Source organism: Vipera ursinii (assembly GCF_947247035.1).
Source record: "Vipera ursinii genome assembly, chromosome: 1".
Lineage (NCBI taxonomy): Eukaryota > Metazoa > Chordata > Lepidosauria > Squamata > Viperidae > Vipera > Vipera ursinii.
Window position 1 is genome coordinate 239,120,884 of NC_139512.1, and position 21,391 is coordinate 239,142,274.

The 21,391-nt window shown below is 37.2% G+C and overlaps 1 protein-coding gene and 1 long non-coding RNA gene across 2 annotated transcripts in view; one reads left to right on the top strand and one right to left on the bottom strand.

The window, feature by feature from the left end:
* BCKDHB (branched chain keto acid dehydrogenase E1 subunit beta) overlaps positions 1-21,391 on the top strand; it is a 593,817-nt gene that overhangs the window by 355,852 nt on the left and 216,574 nt on the right. The window lies entirely within an intron of this gene.
* On the bottom strand, positions 12,225-19,689 carry LOC310649407. Its single transcript, XR_014494219.1, has 2 exons — positions 19,564-19,689; positions 12,225-14,219 (listed from the first exon to the last, which is right to left on the bottom strand). It is a non-coding gene; the product is annotated as an uncharacterized lncRNA (long non-coding RNA).

Below are 21,391 nucleotides of genomic sequence, written 5' to 3' on the forward strand. Positions count from 1 at the left end.
ATTTTGATTCTACACCTCTCTTTATACAACCCAGGATTATATATACTGTTTTTGGCTGCTGCTACACACCGCTGGCTCATAGTCAAGTGATCGTCCACTAGGACTCCAAGGTCCCTCTCACAGTTGCTGTTTTTGAGCCAGGTCTCGCCTAATCTGTACTTGTACCTTTGATTTTTCCTGCCTAAATGTAAAACTTTGCTTTTCTCCACATTAAAACTCATTTTGTTGGATAGGGCCCATTGTTCAAGTTTGTCAAGATCTTTTTGGATCCTGAGTTTGTCTTCTGGAGTGTTGGCTACTCCTGCCAGTTTGGTGTCATCTTCAAATTTGATGAGTTCCCCTTCAATTCCCTCATCTAAGTCATTGATGAAGATATTGAATAGTACTGGGCCTGGGATGGAACCTTGTGGTACTCCACTGCTTACTTCTCTCCATGTGGATGTAGTGACATTGAGAACTACTTGTTGAGTATGGTTTGCCAATCAGCTACAGATCCATCTGGTGGTGATGCTGTCTATTCCATCTTTTTCTAGCTTACCAAGGAGTAAGTTGTGGTCTACTTTATCAAATGCCATACTGAAGTCTAAGTATACTACATCCACAATATTTTGCTGGTCTATTAGTTTTGTCGAAGAATGATTGGTTTGGCATGATTTGTTTCTAACAAACCTGTGCTGGCTACTAGTTATAACTTTGCTTGCTTCTAGTTGTTCACAGATCTGTTTTTTGATGATCTTTTCTAGGATCTTCCTGGAGGAACATTGTCCATAGGGTCGCGATGGGTCGGACACGACTTCGCAACTAACAACAACAGGATCTTCCCAGGTATTGATGTTAAACTGATTAATCTGTAGTTTCCTGGGTCCATTTTTTTCCCTTTCTTGAAGATGGGAACCACATCAGCCCTTTTCCAATCCTCAGGTACTTCCCTGGTGCTCCAGGATTTATGAAAGATGTGGTGCAACAGTTCTGAGATAACATCTGCCAGCTCCTTCAGAACTCTGGGATGTAGTCTGTCTGGTCCCAGTGATTTATATTCAAGGTCGGATAGGTGTTCTGTTACCATTTTCCTGCTTATTTTAATTTTTGTTTCTAGTTTGCCTTTTGCAGTGGGTTTTTTTTGGTATGTTGGGCTGTAGTTTCTTTTTGTGTGAAGACTGATGCAAAGAATGAGTTAAGTAGCTCTGCTCCTGTTGTCTGTTATTTCCTTGCCATCCTCTCTCTTTAGTAGAGGTACAGTTTCCTTAACTTTTTTCTTGTTGTTAATATGTTGGAAGAAAGTTTTTTTATTATCTTTGATTTCTGTTGCAAATTTTTGTTCATTCTTGAGCCTTTGCTTTCCTGACTTCACCTTTGCATGTTCTGGCTGTCTGCTTATAATCAGCCTTAGTTATGTGTCTCTCTTTCCATTTTTTGTATTTGTCCTTTTTGTCTTTCAGTTTGTCAGTGAGACCTTTGTGCAGCCATGCTGGTTTCTACTTGAATTTCTTGTTTTTCTTTTTCAGTCATGTTGTGTTTGTTTGGGCTTTTATGATCGCATTTTTCAGAGTTTCCCATGCTTCTTGGGTTGTTTTCCCCTTTAGGATTTTCATTCATGGAATCTTTCCTAGGTTCTCTTTGAGTTTGTTAAATTTGGCTTCTTTGAAGATTAGACACTGGTTGGATTGTTTACTATTGCTAGTGTTTGCATTATATTAAATTCAAGTATGGCGTGGTCACTTTCACCCAAGGTTCCAGCAACTTCAACTCCCTCTATCACTTCTATTCTATTAGTAAGAATTAAGTCCAGTATAGCTTTACATCTTTTTGTAGACCTGTTTCTTTTGAACAATTTTTTCCATCCATCAGTCCATTCCATTCATTTAGTTTTGTCCCACCAGGTTTCTGTAATGCCAACTATGTTATACCCACCCTCGTATACTATTGCTTCTAGTTCATCCTGTTTGTTCCCCAAGCTTTAAGCTTTTTTATATAAGCATTTAAGACTTTTATGCCTATCCATGGGTATGTTTTCTGCATCTCCTGATTGTTGTTTGAGTTTTTCTTTTTTTCTCATCGCTGCCTTTGTTTTCTTGGGATTTATGATTGGTATAGGGTTCTAGAGATTGGTCACCCTTCCCCCTCAATTTTAGTTTAAAGTCCTCCTGATGAGTTGGGCCAGTCTCGTTCCAAGTACATTTTCCCCTGTTTTAGTAAGGTGCAGCCTTTTTGATTCCAAGACACCACAAAAAACACACATGGAATCCCCATAAGCAGTCACCACCTGATTTCCTTTTTTCTTTCAGCCTTTCCAAAAGATCAATCAGAGTTTTTGTTTTCTGAATGAAAGGCTATCAAAATGTTAGCAATATTCTTATATTTATTAATGTTATGGCCATTGTATACTGGGCACATATTTTTAATAGCATAAGAATCTCCTAGCACCTTTAGAAAAAAATTAGAATCAATTTCTAAGCATTACAGATCAAGAGATTTGTTTATTAGAATAATTGTCTTTCCGTAGAATTCAGAAATGTTAGAGCAGCTGTCCCAAACTTGTCTCAATTTTTTAATTTGTAGTGGCAGGCTGTATTAGTTTTTAAATCTAATTAAGCGGTGGTTGTTTCATAATTAGGGCTCACTGTGAGCTGAAGGAAACCACAATTGTTCTTTCTCCTGGCACAGCTGAATAATCACATAAAAAAATTTCTGAAAGGATATGTAATCCTGTTTTCATTAAACGATTATTTGTAGATAAACTGCATTCCCTCTATATAAGATGATCCAGTTTTAGAGAAGTGGAGTGGGCCTCTTAATATATTTATTACAATTATACTATGAGATTCAGTTTTAATTGACAAAAGCATACATATTTATGCTTTATTTCGAGTTCATTTAAAAACACAGCAACGGTGCATAATATTTGTATATATTTATGTATAATATTTCCCTGCTGCAGGTAGATATTTCTTAATTGCCCTTATTTGCATGGGCTCTACACTATTATCTAAGTAGGCAATTTGGAAGAAGGAATTGTGAAAGAGTTAAGAAAGGCTGTAAAATCATCTCTGTGCCTCAATTCTTCACACTTGCCTCAACTGCCGCACAACACTGAAATTGCTCTCCTAAGATCTTTGGTATGTCTTCTTGCATTAATTCATCTTTCAGTTCATTCCAACATCATTTCCAATATTGGTTAGTTAAAGCAAAATAATTCCAGCAGACATCCTTACCACACTGATGAAAATCTGCAATGAACTTCCATACTCAGCATCCTTCTTGCTGCAATTTATGAATCCCCTAATTAGCAATCCTCATGTGGTAGAATTGTAAAATGCAGATTTAATTTTTTGCATGAAATCTCATTAGTTGTTAAGGATGGTTTCAGTAAATGGAACCACCCACCTGGCCATTACCTCAGTCCAAAGGCCAAGAATGAAGGCAACTTTGATCCTCTAAGGCAGACATGTCAAACATAAGGCCCGGGGGCCGGATCCGGCCTGCAAAGTGGTTTCATGCGGCCCGCGAAGCCATCCTGGAAACAGTGAGGGAATGGCCCCCACTGCCTTGGCCCTGGCCCAGAGAACCTCCTCCTGCCAGAGACCCTCAGATCCGTCCCACTCCTGCACCCTTGATGTGAACGATGTAGAGCTGGCCACGCCTACCCAGTAGGCCACGCCCACCCTGGCCATACCCACCCGGCCCCCTGATGGCAACCGCAATGCTGATGCGGCCCTCAATGAAATTGAGTTTGACACCCTTGCTCTAAGGAATTCCACTGGATTAACAGTATAACAGAGTTAGAAGGGACCTTGGAGGTCTTCTAGTCCAACCACCTATTCAAACAAGGAACCCTATACCATTTCAGACAAATGGCTGTCCAGTCTCTTCTTAAAAACTTCCAGTGTTGGAGCATCCACAACTTCTGGAGGCAGGTTGTTCCACTGATGAAGTATTCTAACTGTCAGGAAATTTCTCCTTAGTTCTAGGTTGCTTCTCTCCTTGATTAGTTTCATCCATTGCTTCTTGTCCTGCCTTCAGATGCTGGACTCCCTCTTCTTCATGGCAATCACGACACCCTAGTCCTCCTTTTCATTAAACTAGAAATATCCAAAACTATTCTTTATATGTTTTAGCCCCCAGTCCCCTGATCATTTTTGTTGCTCTTCTCTGTGGTATGATTGACTCCACCACAAGCACTTAATAGTGGATAACGAATATTAAAAATTGGTCCTGAGCCTCTTTCCCCCTTAACTTCTCTGGTAGGCTTTCAGAGGAAGATCACCAGTGCCAAATGCTGGGTTATTTGCATCATAGTATTGTCCAAGCTTGTGCTCAATGAATTTACCTGCTGCCTAAGCTACAATAATACCTGTATGATTGTTCTAAAAAAATGTTTATAACACTCAGATGGCTTAATATACAAGTGCATATGTTCAGTGTCTTCATTTCCTCAATGTGTCAACACAGACTTTTGGATATTTGGGGAGGAAAGAAAAGGAAGAACATTTGAGCCAATGACAGTTGGCTGAAGTTGAGAAACCAACCAATAGAAAAGTTTTATTATTTGCATTAGAAGCAGTTTGTACTGTGTATTCTGATACTACATTTGATTGATTTATTACAACTAGCCTGAAACCCTCTGACAGTTTATAGTGTGAAAACATTTAACTTATTTTTTTACATTCCATGTCACTCCTAATATTATTAGAGTATATCACTGATGGAAGTGGAGACCATCTTCTTTTATATCACATTTAGTGGCAAATAAATTATATAAATTTCATTCTGTTATTGCTATTTATACTAGTTTGGCAAAATATTCTTTTGCTTCAAGTGGGAATATTTAGGTTTTCCTTAGCAGAGCCTTGAAATAGAACCAGTATAAATTTAGCATGAAGTCAGACATTTGCTTTGTTTTCTTGACCTATAAAAGTTCCTTTAAGATTTATTTTCATTATAACTTCTCTCCTGTGATATTTTTGGTAAAAATCTTTGAAATAAGCATGAAGAAAATTCTCTCTCTTCACCCCCCCTTTTCTCTCTGCAATAACACTGGCACAAGCACACTATTGTGAAAGTGAATGCCATTAATTTAATCAAATTTTCCTCAAGAGAGTAGACCACATATTTGGATTTTTAAGTATCAGTTATGAGAACGTTTATAGGCAGGGTTTTTTAAAATTAATATTAATAGATGCCTGTGTGACAAGGACCTAACTTATCTTTGCAGCTCTTAAAATAAAAAATTGTCCTCATCTGGATTAGCCAAATGATTGTCATTGTTTAGGGGCCATAACTGGGACCAGCAGCTCAGTCATTAAATGAAGCAATTCTTAAGTCACCACACGACTGTGCTTATGATCTTACTTCAATTTCCTTTACTTTACAGACTTGCAAAGATTATAAATGTGAGAAGTATTCTAAATTTACTTTTTCATCACTGTTGAAACTGAAGGGTCACTAAACAAGACCGTTGCTACATGTATTGATATTTGAATGGCATCATTACCCTTCAACAACTTTTGTTACCTTTTTCATTGGCAAATAATTTGGGATATGGTGTTTGAGAGGGCACTTAAACCACTGAGGTGGGATTCAAATTTGTGAACAACCAGTTCTCTGTGTGGATGCCACTTCCGGAGGTCCATTCTGGGCCTGGGCAACAAAAAATTAGCTACTGGTTCTGCCAAACTGGTGCAAACTGGCTAAATCCCATCACTGACTTAAACCAAAGATAAAATGGGAGTCATTCAGTTGAACTGTGTTCACAGCATCAGCACAAAGGATGCAAGAGGCAGGCGCAGGTGTTCCAACTTGAAAAAAGTACGATGCATACAGATCTACTGAGTACTAGAGAAAAACCTTTCATTAAGCAAGTCCATGGTGGGACTGAATGAGTCAGAGATTTGGGTGGGAGGGGGAGGTTCATGAAGGGAATACCAATTTTTTTGTGTGTGTGTGTACCTGCTGAAATCTTGAGATCTGCAGAAGGATTTTATTCATGTCCCATGTCTGGGAAAGGCATTTTGTTTATTTTATGGAAATGTGCATGCTGTTATCTGCAAGACCCCAGACAATACTAGTAATACAAACATAAGAAGCCTACCTTTGTTATCTTTATTTTATCTAATAAAATAAAGATAAAACAAACCACATTGTTTTGAAGAGTGTGCAAAATAATGGGGGCTTTCTGACCCCAAAGGGCGAGGATTCCAAAGTGAGGTGGTGCTTTTTTTTTTGAAAAATGTCGTTCCACAGCTGCTTCCCACTGGATCTCTTGAAGTGGAAACCTCTTGTGATCCCTCCTGGTTAGATCACACTTGGTAGGCAGATTTGATCTGGAGCAGATGCTCCACAAGGTCATGAAGGGCCCATAGATAGTTTTTGGATGCTTCCCAGCACTTAAAATTGGAACTGAAAGTCTACTGGCATCCAATGTAGCTCTCACAAAATAGAAGATCTAGTGCAAATGTGTGGCTCTCTATTATTGTCTTGGGATCCTTACTATTTTTAATGTTGTAAAATATCAGGGTTTTTTTGTCTCCTTTTACTGTTTTATTTTGATGCCTTTTATGGATTATAAACTATACTGAGCGTAATGTATTGGGCCTAGTTTGACTAAGTTGTACCACTGGGTTTGGTTGCTGTGAGATTGCTTAAGCAGGTAGCTGGGTAACAGTCGTCAGCTACTCAGACAGTCATTCTCCAGGACAGCCATTGGTTGGCTCTAGGGTGGCAATAGGTTGCTTTAAACCTATTGGCTGCCACCTAGTGGCCATAGTATAAATAGCTGCATTGCAGCTCTGTTTCTCAGTTCAGTTCCAGCCTTTCAATAAAAGCATGTTCCTGCCTGAACTCTCTTGCCTCGAATCCTGTTTTCCAGCAAGAACCCATTTCACAACACTGAGATTGTTGGAACCAGGACAAGGAAGCAAGCATTTTCTCTTGCATAAATAATAAATATATTCTGGAATATTTTGTCCTGGAAGATAGCAAAAGCTGCTGGGATCAATTATGTTTTTCTTATTGATTTCATCACATGTCTGAACATACATACAGTATATCAAGAGAGGCACATTCAGAATTTGTACCTTGCTTAAGAAAAAACAAAAGGAACAGTTTCTGTAAGTCCCTGACTGCAACAGACTTTCTTCCAAATCTGTCACTTTGGAGGTTTTTCACAATGGAGATATAAAAAAGTGACTTTGTAATAGGAGGGTAGCATTAACTGAGATTCAGAACAGTCAGCACTTCCCCATTGAACAATTTTAGCTGCTCTGCATTCTTTTTAGTTTCCTTTGCTTTCATCTACTGCAAAATTGTAATAGCAGAACTGAGGGATACACAATACATTTTTCCATTGATCTGTTGCTTCTTCCATTTTCCCTGACTTCTAGTCTCTTCCAGCATATGTTAATAGCCATTCCTCCCTCCCCATTACCCCATCAGTCTCCATTTGTTTCCCATGAAAACTCTAATTGGTTTCATGAGTGAATTGGGTTTAAGAGTTGTTTCAAGAACATATATGCAGGAAATGCTTATTTACTTGGAGGCTTTATTTGAAGGCTGATCAGAATGTGGGGAAAATAGCCAGATGCTGATGCTTCTAGAGTTACTTTTGATTTATTGATTTGCGTTGCTCTTTTCCTCCAGGAAGCTAAAAGCATCATGCATATCTCCTCCTCCTCCACCTCCTCCTCCTCCTCCTCCTCCTCCTCCTCCTCCTCCTCCTCCTCCTCCTCCTCCTCCTCCTCCTCCTCCTCCAGATTTAGGCTCATAATACTCCTATGCAATATGGATTATGAGATAGATTAAATTAACAGAGATTCCTTCTTCTGGCAGTAAGAATTTTGATCACAGAGGGAAAACAGACAGGAGGTCACCTCGTCGAACTCTGACTTCTCATTGTTGATTAGGAAGATTTAACAGAAGATACATTGGTCTGAATTTAGTAATAGTCCACACTAAAGCCCTGATCAGTCTGGATTTTCAGGCAGGAGAAGGCATATACATAGCTAAATTTAACCAAGCACAACTCAGGTGCAATGTAACCTCCTCAGGGTGCACCCCAGGCAATGTGACCTTGTCACGGCTAGTCTACACATTCTGGCTACTGGATCTCACAAGGATCTCCCAGCAAAAAGCAGCAACATGAGTACCAAAAGTAAAAACAATGGTTAATGCTGTTTTCTGTTATGCCATATGAAACAAATAAACCAAGGGCTGCTGTGGAAGAGATGGAAAGAGTGGGAACGGGGCAGATATCCCCATCTCTCCTCCAGAAATAGCATTGAATAATGGCTAGTCTTATGCAGGACTATCTAATTAACAAATGGCTTAGTAGCAGGTTGAACCAAGTATTTTCAGACTTAATCCAATGCATGTGATATTTTTTTCAATTTATTTTGCAGAAGAGTTTGAACAGATTTTCTAATTGTAGCATCAGCCTAATCTGGCCTAGATTGGCCCATTGGGAATAAAAGTATGTATGAATGGAATTTGTTTAATAAGTCAGGTCAGGACCTGGAAGTGATGCTTCCTTTGAATTTGTTTCTTGAAACATCATCCCTTGCTTCTAAGAGCCAAGTGAAATAGCCACATCCCTTTGCTTCATTCTTTCCCCCTCTCTTCATGGCAGTCCTGCAGAAGCCGGTTTTGCAGTTTGAGCACCTCAAACGCTCAAGTCTTCGGCAAAATCCTTCGATGTTGGATATAACAACCCAATGCTGCATAGTTTTGATCAATAATAATAATAATAATAATAATAATAATAATAATAATAATAATAATAATAATAATAATAATAATAATAATAATAATAATAATAATAATAATTTAATTTTTATACCGCCCTTCTCCCGAAGGACTCAGGGCGGTGTACAGGGCAATACAATAAAATACAATATATAAAAATTAAAAGAAATATTAAATACAATAGCCCAATTCAATAGATTGATACCAGTGGTGTGTAAGACATGAGCTTAGAGAAGCTAAGTATACAATGTCATTCATGGAAACAAAAATCAAATCACCCTCAGTATAATTGACAGAGCTTTTGGATACAATTTTATTATTTATTTACATTTATCTTTTGCCTGTCTGCTCGAAGGATGTGACAAAGAGAATTCCATTAAAAAAACAGAAAAGAAGCAAACTCATTTTAAATGTTAAAAGCTAAAACAATCAAATTGGTGAGTACAAGTTTAAAAACAGTTCCCAGGTTTTGAGACAGAGTGAAGGTTGAGCCCCTGTTGAATGGGTTTTCTTTGATTATAACAACAACAACAACAACAATAAAGTTGGAAGGTACCTTGGAGGTCATCTAGTCCAACCACCTGCTCAGGCAGGAAATCCTATACCATTTCAGACAAATGGCTGTCCAGTCTCTTCTTAAAAACTTCCAGTGTTGGAGCATTCACCACTTCTGGAGGCAGGTTGTTCCACTGGTTAATTGTTCTAACTGTCAGGAAGTTTCTCCTTAGTTCTAGGTTGCTTCTCTCCTTGACTAGTTTCCAACTGTTGCTTCTTGTCCTGCCTTCAGATGCTTTGGAGAATAGCTTGACTCCCTCTTCTTTGTGGCAACCCCTGAGACATTGGAACACTGCTATCGTGTCACCCCTCGCCCTGCTCTTCATTAAACTAGACATACTCAACTCCAGCAACTGTTCCTTATATGTTTTAGCCTCCAGTCCCCTAATCATCTTTGTTGCTCTTTTCTGCACAATTTCTAGAGTCTCAACATCTTTTTTACATCGTGGTGACCAAAACTGAATGCAGTATTCTAAGTGTGGCCTTACCAAGGCATTGTAAAGTGGTATTAACACTTCACGTGATCTTGATTCTATCCCTCTGTTAATGCAACCTAGCACTGTGTTGGCTTTTTTGGCAGCTGCGGCACACTGCAATGATTTTGTGTTTTGTATTTTTTACTTTAGTTAGCATCTGAGATCTACTGAGATTCAGGAAGCCTATAAAAAGTAAAGAAAAAATAAACAAACAATTCAAATGTCTACTAAAAGCCTTATCTCACAAAAATGCATTTTTTTAAAAAAAGCTTGTTTAAAAACTCATGAAAAAGTTAATCTGCTCAATGCAGTTATATGTTGACTCTGTAAACTGCTTAGAGACGGCTATAAAGCACTTTGAAGTGCTATTGCTATTGCTATTATTGCCAGCCTTATTAATCAGATCCAGTTATTTCAAATATATATTCCATTTTATGAGAGCAAGAATTCTTGATGTGATTGCAATTCGATCTGAAACAATTAAAAAAACCCCACTCTTACACACTGGATCTGGGTCAACCTTAGGGCTTTTAAAAGAGGGCTGCATGACCAATAGATGGTTGTACAGAGTAAACGTTTATTTATCTCTTTCTATTTCCTTCTAGTGGTTATTTGAAAATTTGCATCCCAGAACTAGTAGCTTGATATCAAGGTAGCAGAGAGAGTCAGTGGTGGGATTCAAAGATGTGAACAACCGGTTCTCTGTGTGGATGCCACTTCCGGAAGTCCATTCTGGGCCTGGGCAACAAAAAAATTAGCTACTGGTTCTGCCAAAGTGGTGCGAAATGACTGAATCCCACCACTGGAGAGAATCCTGGATTCAGGAACACTTCAAAAACTGCATAGCAGCTATTTTGGGAAGAACATAAACATGCATAACAGGCAGATCCATCATATTCTTAACTGTATGACTTTTTTTCTCCTCCACAAGCACCTTTATCTTGTTTGAAAGTTATGTTCTCATAAGAAGTAATTTTTAGGCAATTTTCTTTAAGTCCTTGAATAATGAAGAAATAGCTGAAAGGACTTGAAAGGCACACTTTTGCTTCTCCTAAATAAAGATGCTGTGAGTTTAGGAAAACAAACTGTAGTTTGAACTACAAATGTCAGGTTTTGATTGAGACAGCCTATGATAGATACGAGCACAGGATTTGATTTGAAAACAGAACCGTTTGATTTTATGCGGTAGCATTCAGGTAGCTTTTTCCTTTTCTCAAGCTGTTTATAAACTAAAATAATACAAAATGTCATTACCTCCAGGGACATTATTCCAAAGAAACTCTCCACCATTCATAAAAGTCTGTGCCTGTTGAATATTTTTATTATTCCGCAAGATATAAAATGATTTAATAAACAAAATACACAGAATTTAACATTAAATACACAGAATTTAATTTAAATTTAAAAGTAAGCTGGGGGAAAGATCTGGAAAGAATTGTTATTTTCTAGTTGCTGGAAATGTTGTGCTTCAATATACAGTAAAATGCAAGTCTTTACAAATCAAAATTCAGATGGAATCTTTCTCTGTTGTGATGCTGTTGAAGCTGCCCAGGGTTAAGAATATAGGTCATCTTGCAATGAAAGTTTATTGAAAGTTCAGGTTCAGGAGGAATAGAAAATCCTATCTCTTCCCTTGTTATAATTAATCTTTTAATTATGTTATTTTATATAAAAGCTTTAATTTTCCACATTCACTGGCAATAAGTTATTTATCTTCTCATTATGAGAACAAAAGCTATTAACCACAATTGATAAAGGCTGGCAAGATACTTTCTTAATAAGAAATTGTGATAATCAATAAAGGTTCATTTTAGAGTGCTGACATGAGCGAGATGTTTATTATTAACCACTGGAATGTTTTTATAGTATGCTGGAATTTATACTGAAATAATTTGAAGAGCCATTAAAATGGTACATAAGTTAGATTTATTTAGTTATGTTACAAAGGTGCACATATGCATATATAACTTTAATTGGAATCAGTAAATTAGCCTTTATACTAACTGACACTTTTATTTTCTCAGTTTATTCATCCTGAAATTTTGTTAAATTAAGGAAATTGCAAGATAAGAAATCATCTAACAATTTATCTAAATACTAAAATCCTAGAAAATTTGAATGTTTCATGCAGATTTATATTTTGGTTTGACCAAGGTTATTTATTTATTTAGTTTTTTAAATTGGAGGCCTACATAAAATAATTAGTATACTTGGATGAGGGACCAGAAGGAAGCTTGTGGTAGTAGGCTGGGCTGGAAAGTTGAGAAATATAGATACAATGTGTGAGTGTGTGTGTGTGTGTGTGTGTGTGTGTGTGTGTGTGTGTGCATATGTGCATATATACACATACTGTACATACAGTGTATCAGCAGCATGAATACAATGTTTTTTTATGTGTGGTGACCATGCTCACAGCCACCATTTTGAGTTTTTTACCTACCTGTTTGTGTGTGTGTGTGTGTGTGTGGGTGTGTGTCCATCGCCCCCAGCCTTCAGAAGATTCAAAAAATTTAGAGGACTTTTGTTTCTTGCAAATATAGCTAAAAGTTTTGCCTTGATATAACAAAGCTTTCACACTGACTGCCTGTAGCTTTTTCTTTTTACAACAACTAACTATTTAATTTGGAGGAAAAAACCATGGTTACTCTAAGGCCAAATTCAAAGCCACATTCAGCTCTTTCTTCAGTCTGCTTATATACCTCAAATATTTTTAGCATCCAGATCTCCCAAGCTGTGAAGGTGTTGTGTTTCTAACAGACAAATAGGTCAATGGACAATTACATGTTTTTCTAAGCGTTGAAGAAATGCCGGCAGGGTTGTGGAAGTCTCTATGGGCTCCAGTGTTTCCTGTGTTGTATCCAGAGGCTGGAATGATTCATTCAGCCTCCATTTTTAGCTTATTGGCACACTCAAAGTTAGCCAACAAAACAGAAAATCTGCTCTCAAATGCACTAACTGAGCCTTGAAGAGAGTGATTCCTTCCCAACATTAATGGAGATGAAGAAATTTCTACACCCATTTATATTCTAACTTTTTAAAAAATTTCTTCCTAAATTTGCCCAAAGAGGGAGAAAAAAAATAAAAAGAAATGCAAGTATCCTGGAATGGAACAGTTTTGGGAAGGTAAAGCTCAGAGATTTCTGATACTGGTAGAAAAAGTGCTTCTGAAAATGAGAAAACTTTGTTCAAATATTTGTCTGCTTCTTCTTGTCCTGTTACTGTATCATTAAGGGTATGCAGGGAAATCATAATTTTCCATAGCATTATGGAATTGTGAAGATTTCAGTAGTTCTTCATTCTTCTCATTTATCTTAAAGTGGTTTGCCACATATTAATTTTTTTAAAAAATATCCATAAAGCTTTACTTTAAATGAAGTTAGTAGCAAGGAAATGCTAACACCAAACAATAAGTTCTTTACTGTGCCAGAATTACAATGCATATTCTTAACAGTGCACCATAGAGGCAATTGTAGAGGTGAATATTTGTAGCTCAGGGTTGGGTCCTTGGTGCTCTTTGAGCTTGGTTGTTTTCTTGCAGACATTTCATTACTCAACTAGGTAACATTGTCAGTACTAGAATGGAGTAAAGTTTGCTCTCTGATTATATATAACTGGCTTGCCCTGTCAGTGATGGTGGGGTCATTCAGGGTGATTCCTTGATTATGCTTCTGTTTACTGTTTGTCTGAGTTGGTATTCCTTGTTTGGGGTATTGTTTATTGCTTGGTTGTTGGTCTAGTGTTAATCTTGGTTTCAATCTCTGCTTTTCTGTTGATTGCTGGAGAGTAGCTGTTTTGACCTTTTTGTCTCCTTTTTAGCTTTTTGATTGCCTTATTTGAATAGTATATACATGTGGTTTATCTCCATGTATGATGTATCTATTGATGGTTGATTTGTCTGAGTGCATTTTTTTATTTAGCTTGGTCTAGGATTGTCACAGTTTCCCAGTTGAAACTATGGTTTCCCAATTTAAATAACATCCAAGGTTTAAGATTGATTCCATAAGGCACCTTTCCATTAAAACCACAATTTCAACCTAATTGTTAAAAAGTCAGATAAGCAAATGCTATTTGATTTTATGTTTTGCCAGAGGATTGTTGATGTATGGACTACCAACCAGCAGATGGCATCATAGAGGCCTTTTCTCTCTCTTGTAGCTGCCATCCATTTGCAGATCCTGGATGCAATTAATTGTTGTGATTCAGCGGCAGCCTGTGATACCAGCAGCTGAGTCTGATGATTGTGAAGAGGAGGAGGAGGAGGGGTTTGGAGAGCCTTTGGTGTCAGAGGAAGGCTCTGATGCCCTATTTTGTTATTTTTCCCCCTCAAAGGTATCACTGCATCAAGGTGTAAAAGTTCTACTTTCTGTAAGTACCTCTCAGTTCAATGTGATGTTGTCACTGAAGTACAGGGCAAAGCATCAGAGTCATCTTGACTTATACTGTTAATATCATCTGAAAAAAATTCAAAAGTGTTATAATGATGTGATCAACTTATTGGAGAGTTCAATAACTGACTATGTCACCAAGCAGAACATTTGGAAACCATACCTCACATCATTATTTTCTCTCAGATCTGTATTGTTTGAAAAACTAACCAGATTCCCAGTTTCTCCCTGATTAGTATGGCAAAGACTGCAAATTTTTCTGACAAAATATCTTTTATATCAAAATGGAAAATGCTGCTTTCATGTGTGAGATTACTTTAAAGGGCATTCAATAAGATAATGTGGCAATCCAAAACTCCTACTCCTGGGGAGAATAATCATCTGTCCTAAATTATATTAAAAGCTCTGTCTACAGCCACATTAGAAAAAGACCTGAAACCTGACAGATAAAAAAGAAATCCCAATTTTGAAGTCAGAATAACTATGATTAAAGAGGCAAAATATATTGTTTTACAAGTCATATTCTAGAAAACCGTTCAGTTTCCTCCTAGAATATGCTGAATAATTTAGAATTAACAATATTTTTGTAATTATGTAATTACAGCCAGTCCAGTAGTCTATAGTAGCCACCTTTTATCACTAATCTGTGTTTTCTAAGAACAGGAGATTATGGCTAATGAAAAAAGAAAATCATTTCTACACACTGTGGAAATAATTGTATGCGTAAAAACTACAGAGTGCTTTCAGCAACTATCATAAAACTAAAATAAATCTTCATGGAAAGAAGAGGGTAGAATGGAAATGGAACAATAATAATTACAAACAAATAAATTTTGTTTGTAACAGCATACTTGTTATATTGGCCTTGCTAGAGTATGAAGGGAAAAAAATGAATGCTTGTAAACTGTACACTCTATTTCTAACATAGTTGTTACCGGAGATATTTGTTTTTCACTGTATTTCAATTCATATGTTTGTTATAAACATTTATGAGCAACAGTAATTGGGTGTAGTTTATTTCATGAAGAGAACATACAGAATAATTAAAAGATGTAAAACAATTTGTGTTGTAGGTAGGGAAATTTTTAAAAAAGTAATGTTTGCCTTTAATGTAGTTTATAGGTCAGAAAGAACATAAAGATCTCCAGACATTGCTTCTACTTAATCCTGATTCTTTTTTTCCTTTTAAATCATATTTTCCTTTCTGTCAAATAACTAAGGAAAACCTTATACGTTAGTTGCCTTGTAAAGGGCTAGCTCAGCAACTGGAAAATATTTATGGAGAAAAAATGGATTTTTTTTACTGGTTTCTTGGTATTTTTCTCTCTAAGAATGTTTCATGTTATTATACAAACATTTGAGGGAAAATCGGAATACAGATTGTGTATCCCAAGTGGAAGATAATAGGCACGGCAGTGTTTCCAATCCTCTGGAGATTCTGTTTGAATCCTTTATCCACATTAAGCACTCTAGGGGGAAAAAAGCACAGTGAGTGCTTTGAAAAAGTGAACGGATGACATTGGATCCCAATTTTCCAAATTACATTAAATTGTCTTTTTATTGCAGTCTGAACACAATTGGCTCTTGTCTACTCATAATTGTAATAATTGCAAGAAAAATAAGTCCATATTTTTTTCTTATTGCAGGTCAAGAAAAATGTTTCTTTCTTCTTGTTGAATAGAAGACATTATTCAAATGGAATCTGAAAAGCAGATTCAGTGGAGCTGAGTAGAAAGCTAGAGTATTTCTAGTCCTGTTAGTACACTTCTTCCTCTTTCCTCCCAGAAGAACAAAAGGTAGGAATGAGGAAGATATTGGCTAAAAGTGTGAACTTCTGCAATTACCTATGACAGCATCTGCAGGCCATCAATAAGTAGACATACGTCCCAAGGCCAAAATTCAACTTCCCAAAACACTTCCAAAAGCAATTAGACTTTAAAACATCCTCCACTGATACCAATGACTCCTATATTAAAACATAATTGCAGGATGGGGATGATTTTACAAGAGCCTCCAGGTAGTGGGAAGGATGGTTAGTTCTTCCATCTACAGAAATTACTCTCCCTCTGAAACATCCCACAGAAACAAACTTTTAAAATAACCTCCACTTATATCCAAGGAGGATATATTTAAAATGTGTTTAGGAAGTATTAAATCTTGGAATGGAAACTGTGTACCTATATAACCACCAAGCTTTAAAATAACATTTTAGGGCAGATGGAGAAGATTGTCCAAGGGCCCATCCACAAATCCTGCTTGCTTTGCCATAAAGGTGTCCAATGAACCATTCGCAGAGAATGTCATCTCATCACAACCTGCTTTAGGTATTCTGGTATGAAAATAGTCTGTCTGTCTATCTACCTAATCATAGAAATAGCATTTAGACATATACTGCTCCACAGTGCTTTACAGCCCTCTCTAAGCGGTTTACAGAGTCAGCATATTGCCCCCAACAATCCCCATGGGTCCACATTTTACCCACCTCGGAAGGATGGAAAGCTGAGTCAACCTCAGGATTGAACTGCTGGCTGTGGGTGGAGTTAACCTGCAATATTGCATTCTAACCTCTGTGCCACCATCATTTATATGTGTCCATCTTACAAATGCCAGAATTCAATGTGGGCATTGTGGGGTGCATGGAGAAGGAGCCTTAGGAAGAATATGTCTGTCTCAGAAACATGCTTCATTCCTCTTGGCCCAGGAGGTTTGCTGTTGAATCACCCACTCTTGTTTGTTGTTGGGCTCTGCACCTATTCTGTCATGTTGTTTTGGCTCCAAGGAAGACTAGTAATCTATCTTCTGAAATTATGCTATCTCACTACATTTTAAAGGATAAATATTCACTGCCTCATAATGAGAATCTCTTTCACATGAACCCAAACTGTTTTCTCAAACTTCAACAGCACTTATCTAGTAATGTTCTGTTCCAGCCTACGACCGGCCCTGTTTGAATGTCAGGGACAACCCCTTTTTATAGTCAACAGGCTGGAAAAACCCAACCAAATTTATTTACAAAGAAATCAAAAGTTCAAATGAGTTAAACAGGAATAACAGACCAGGACTCTAGCAGAAGATCTTCAAACAATTGCCTTCAGCAACCAGCACCTCCCATACCTTCCCCTTTTATCAGAAGTCCCAAGGCGTGGCTTCTCATTGCCTTCTCCTCCTCTCACCGAGTTGCCTCATTGCCTTTCTCTGTTCTACTCTGCTGGATTGCCTCCTGCTCCTAGTGTCCCTGAATAGATCCAGCTGTGAATCATCTACGTCCAATACCTCATGCTCACACGACTGAGTCTGATGAGGAACATGACGGGAGGGGCCAAACTGAGAGTCCTGCAGTGCATCAGAGCCTTCCTCTGACACCAAAGGCTCTCCAAACCCCTCCTCCTCCTCCTCTTCACAATCATCAGACTCAGCTGCTGGTATCACAGGCTGACGCTGAATCACAACAAGTAATTGCATCCAGGATCTGCAAATGGATGGCAGCTACAAGAGACAGAAAAGGCCTCTATGCTGCCATCTGCTGGTTGGTAGTCCATACATCAACAATCCTCTGGCAAAACATAAAATCAAATATAAATTTGATTGTGGCACAGTGGTTGTAATGCAGTATTGCAGGTTAACTATACCCAGAGTCAGGAGTTCGATCCTGACCAGCTCAAGGTTGACTCAGCCTTGAGTATAAAAGCATTGGCCTGACATATCTTCTCTATGTAATTTGTTTGCAGTTTTTTTTTCTGCAGTTGGTGATGTTGGGCAAAACATGATCAGTCACTCTTCCTACAGTGTCACAGAGGCACTCTATGGGACAGCATGATATATGCCTACTTGATTTTCTTCCTGCTCTGAGATGGGAGGAAAGCATAGAAAAGCAACTGTGTGAATGCACCTTAAGTTGGAAGAAATCATGGATCAGCATACTTTTGAAATTTATTATATATTTAGAAGGCTTGCTAAATTACTGAATTTTTCCAAATAACCACCTTTCCTTTTTAAAACTGTAGACACTGTCATTGTCTACAGAGATGATTTCATTGTCATGTCATAAATTAAAATCCTAGCTCAAGCAAAATATTATTTTAGGTTAAGTGGTGCAACCACTAGCTTCTACTGTGGCTACAAAATGTGAAAATCATGGAACATTACATTTTCAACAAATTAAATCAACCTTCCCCTTCTATTGTCTTTCAGATATGCCAGGCTCTTCTGGAAATAGGAATGCTTAATGATTAGATGGTATATAAGCATCCAACCTAAAAATTTAGTAGACTGATACTGTTAATACAGTCTGAAATGTATTAATATAGTATCAGTCTGAAGACTGGTTTAAGTTAAAATATTAAATAGGAGCCCCGGTGGTGCAGTGGTTAAAGTGCAGTATTGCAGGCAAACTCTGCCCATAGCCTGGAGTTCAATCCTAACAGGGCTCAAGGTTGACTCATTTTTTAATCCTTCCAAGGTAGGTAAAATGTGGGCCCAGATTATTGGGGGAAATATGCAAATAATGCTTACATTGTAAATCACCCAGAGAATGCTGTAAAATGCTAAGTGGTTGTACATAAGTCTAAATGCTATTGCTATGCTATTATGTTCATTCTTTAGCATTTATTCCCCAAACAGTGGAACAATATTCCCATGCTTAACCATATCTCATCCTATTGCTTCCTAACAAAAAAACAAAAAGCACACATTGGACACAAATATGTGCAATATTCTCCAGCCTCCAGAACAGTATTAGATGAGTTTCAACTATGCACGAAACAGATAGGTGTCATTCAACCCGTGATTCTAATACCACAATTCTCATTCATTATCACCAGAATCAAATACATTTTATCACTGTTTTGCCAAAGTGAGCAGATGTGATCCCTAACCAGCTGGGTTACACTGATCTCAGACGTATATAATTTAAAGATCTAAAGTATTTTCTTCATATTTCAGCTGCTTTGTCTGGATGTGTTCCTGCAAAAGTGTTCAGTATCTCCTTCAACCTAATCATTTCCTAATGAGAGTTGCCAAGGACGACGAATCTGGAAGCTTCAGAGTGTAAAATAGGTACTACATCACAGAACTAAAGAACTGGAACCACAGTTCCTTATTAATTTTATTCCTTCTCACCCAAATGAATATTATATAGATTCAGGCCTAAATTGGATACTGTATTCTTCTCCCTGATTCACCAAATATAGATTTATATTTCACTTCTTTTGCTGGAGTCATGGAGTAGCTCATGACATTGATAAATGCAAGAGAAACTTCACTGACCCAAAATAAGAATAAAGGGAAACTATCCCAACGGCAGTAAGAGAAAATGCCTGATGTTTTGTTTGCTTGTTTTCTCCTGCCCCCAACCTTTTCTTTCACATAAGAAATTGAAGAAAGATGTTCTTGGGTTTGATCAGAGCACTTACCCCATAAAACACTTTCTCCATGAAAGCTGATGTGGAGGAGATTTGCTGAACTGCAGCAGCTGTCTCCAATTTGATGTCCTCCAGTCTTCAAATCCTCTAAGCCCTAGTTGCTATTCATGTCCATATTACAAGATTTTGCCACTGTGGGTAGGATAGGATCCAAAATAATTAAAAATGAATTAAGGCATAAAATGTAAGAAAATATTTCCTGGCTCTTATGAAGGCTGATTTAGTTCAACATCATGTTACTGACAGCCAACCAGTTAAGTCTGGGACATCAAACAATGGGGAGTGAAAGCAACATGGCATCTTTTCTGTTTTCTCTCAGCAACTGTTATTCAGTAGCTTAGTGCCATAAAATGAACACTTAATTGAGTTTCCAGATGTATTAATTGGGAAATCTATTTTCAGAGAGCCATGATTGCTTAGAAAAGAGCATGAGTTGATTCAGTGTCCTTGCTAGAGCAATTTTAAGTTTATTTTTTTGCTTTTTTTTCTGTTGCTTACAATTCAGAAATAGCCTTAGGTTCTGAAAGAAAAATAGCACATTAGCTTTCTTTTTCACTCAGACCCAATAGTCAAACTATTGGTTATTACATGGAGTCAACCGACTCAATCGGTTGTAGACCTGATGGAGATAATATTGTTATATGGAAAAGTTTCTGGATTTAAGATAAATACGCAAAAAACTAAAATACTGTCTAAAAATATGATTACAGAACAAAAGGTAGTCCTAGAAAAATTAACAGGATTTGAAATAGTTAAAAAGACTAAATATTTGGGGGTATATCTTTCAGCTTCAAATGTGAAATTATATAAAAATAATTATGAATTGTTATGGTTAAAAATACAAAAAGAGTTAGATAGTTGGAAAAAATTACAACTGTCTTTATTGGGAAGAATTGCAGCAGTGAAAATGAATGTTTTACCAAAATTTTTATTTTTGTTTCAAATGATACCTATACTCAAAAAAGATTCAAATTTGGAAGAATGGCAGAAAGGTATTAATAAATTTGTTTGGGCAGGGAAAAGACCAAGAGTAAAATTTTAGATAATGCAAGATGTACATGAAAGAGGTGGTCTTAAAATGCCCAATTTAAAACTATATTATGAGGCTGCTGTTTATGTTTTCAAAATGTATTTTAAAACTTTTCAATAAAAAAAAACAAAAAAAACTATTGATTCATCTATTTCCAGTAGCGCAGAGAACACTTGCCTATAAAATCGCCAAGAGTCCAACACAACTAAATGATTAAAACAACAAATGATAACAATTTCCAGGGCACTGGGAAATGACACCAAGATCTTCAGAATGTCTCTGACTCTCCCCTATCTCACTTTTCCAAGATATTTCTTGACTTAGATCTTTTCTAAAGATAATATCTTTGCTAAAGAAATCTCATTTTATAAGCCCAGGGACTGATTGTGTTTACCCAGAGGCAAGGGGAGGAACTCCCATGCCCCAAAGCTCTCACTATATCGGAACAACCACACAACTGGTTTAACTGCCAGACCTTTCAGCTCTTCACCAATCATAATCCTTCAAGCAATATACTGTATTATCCATGACTTAACAAAATATATTCATTGTATCCATTTTACTTTCCATTTAATTTACATTTCTTTAGTACAGGGGTGTCAAACTGCTGGCCCGCGGGCCAGGTTCATCATACCGAAGCCACACCCACCCCATTGCCGGCAATGCAAAAAGAGTTGTGATATGTGACATCACGTGATGTGGCGAGTTTGACACCCGTGCTTTAGTAGGAAAAGATCTGAAAACTTAATTTTGCATCTTCATCTAAATTTAATTATTCAATAGCTTTTT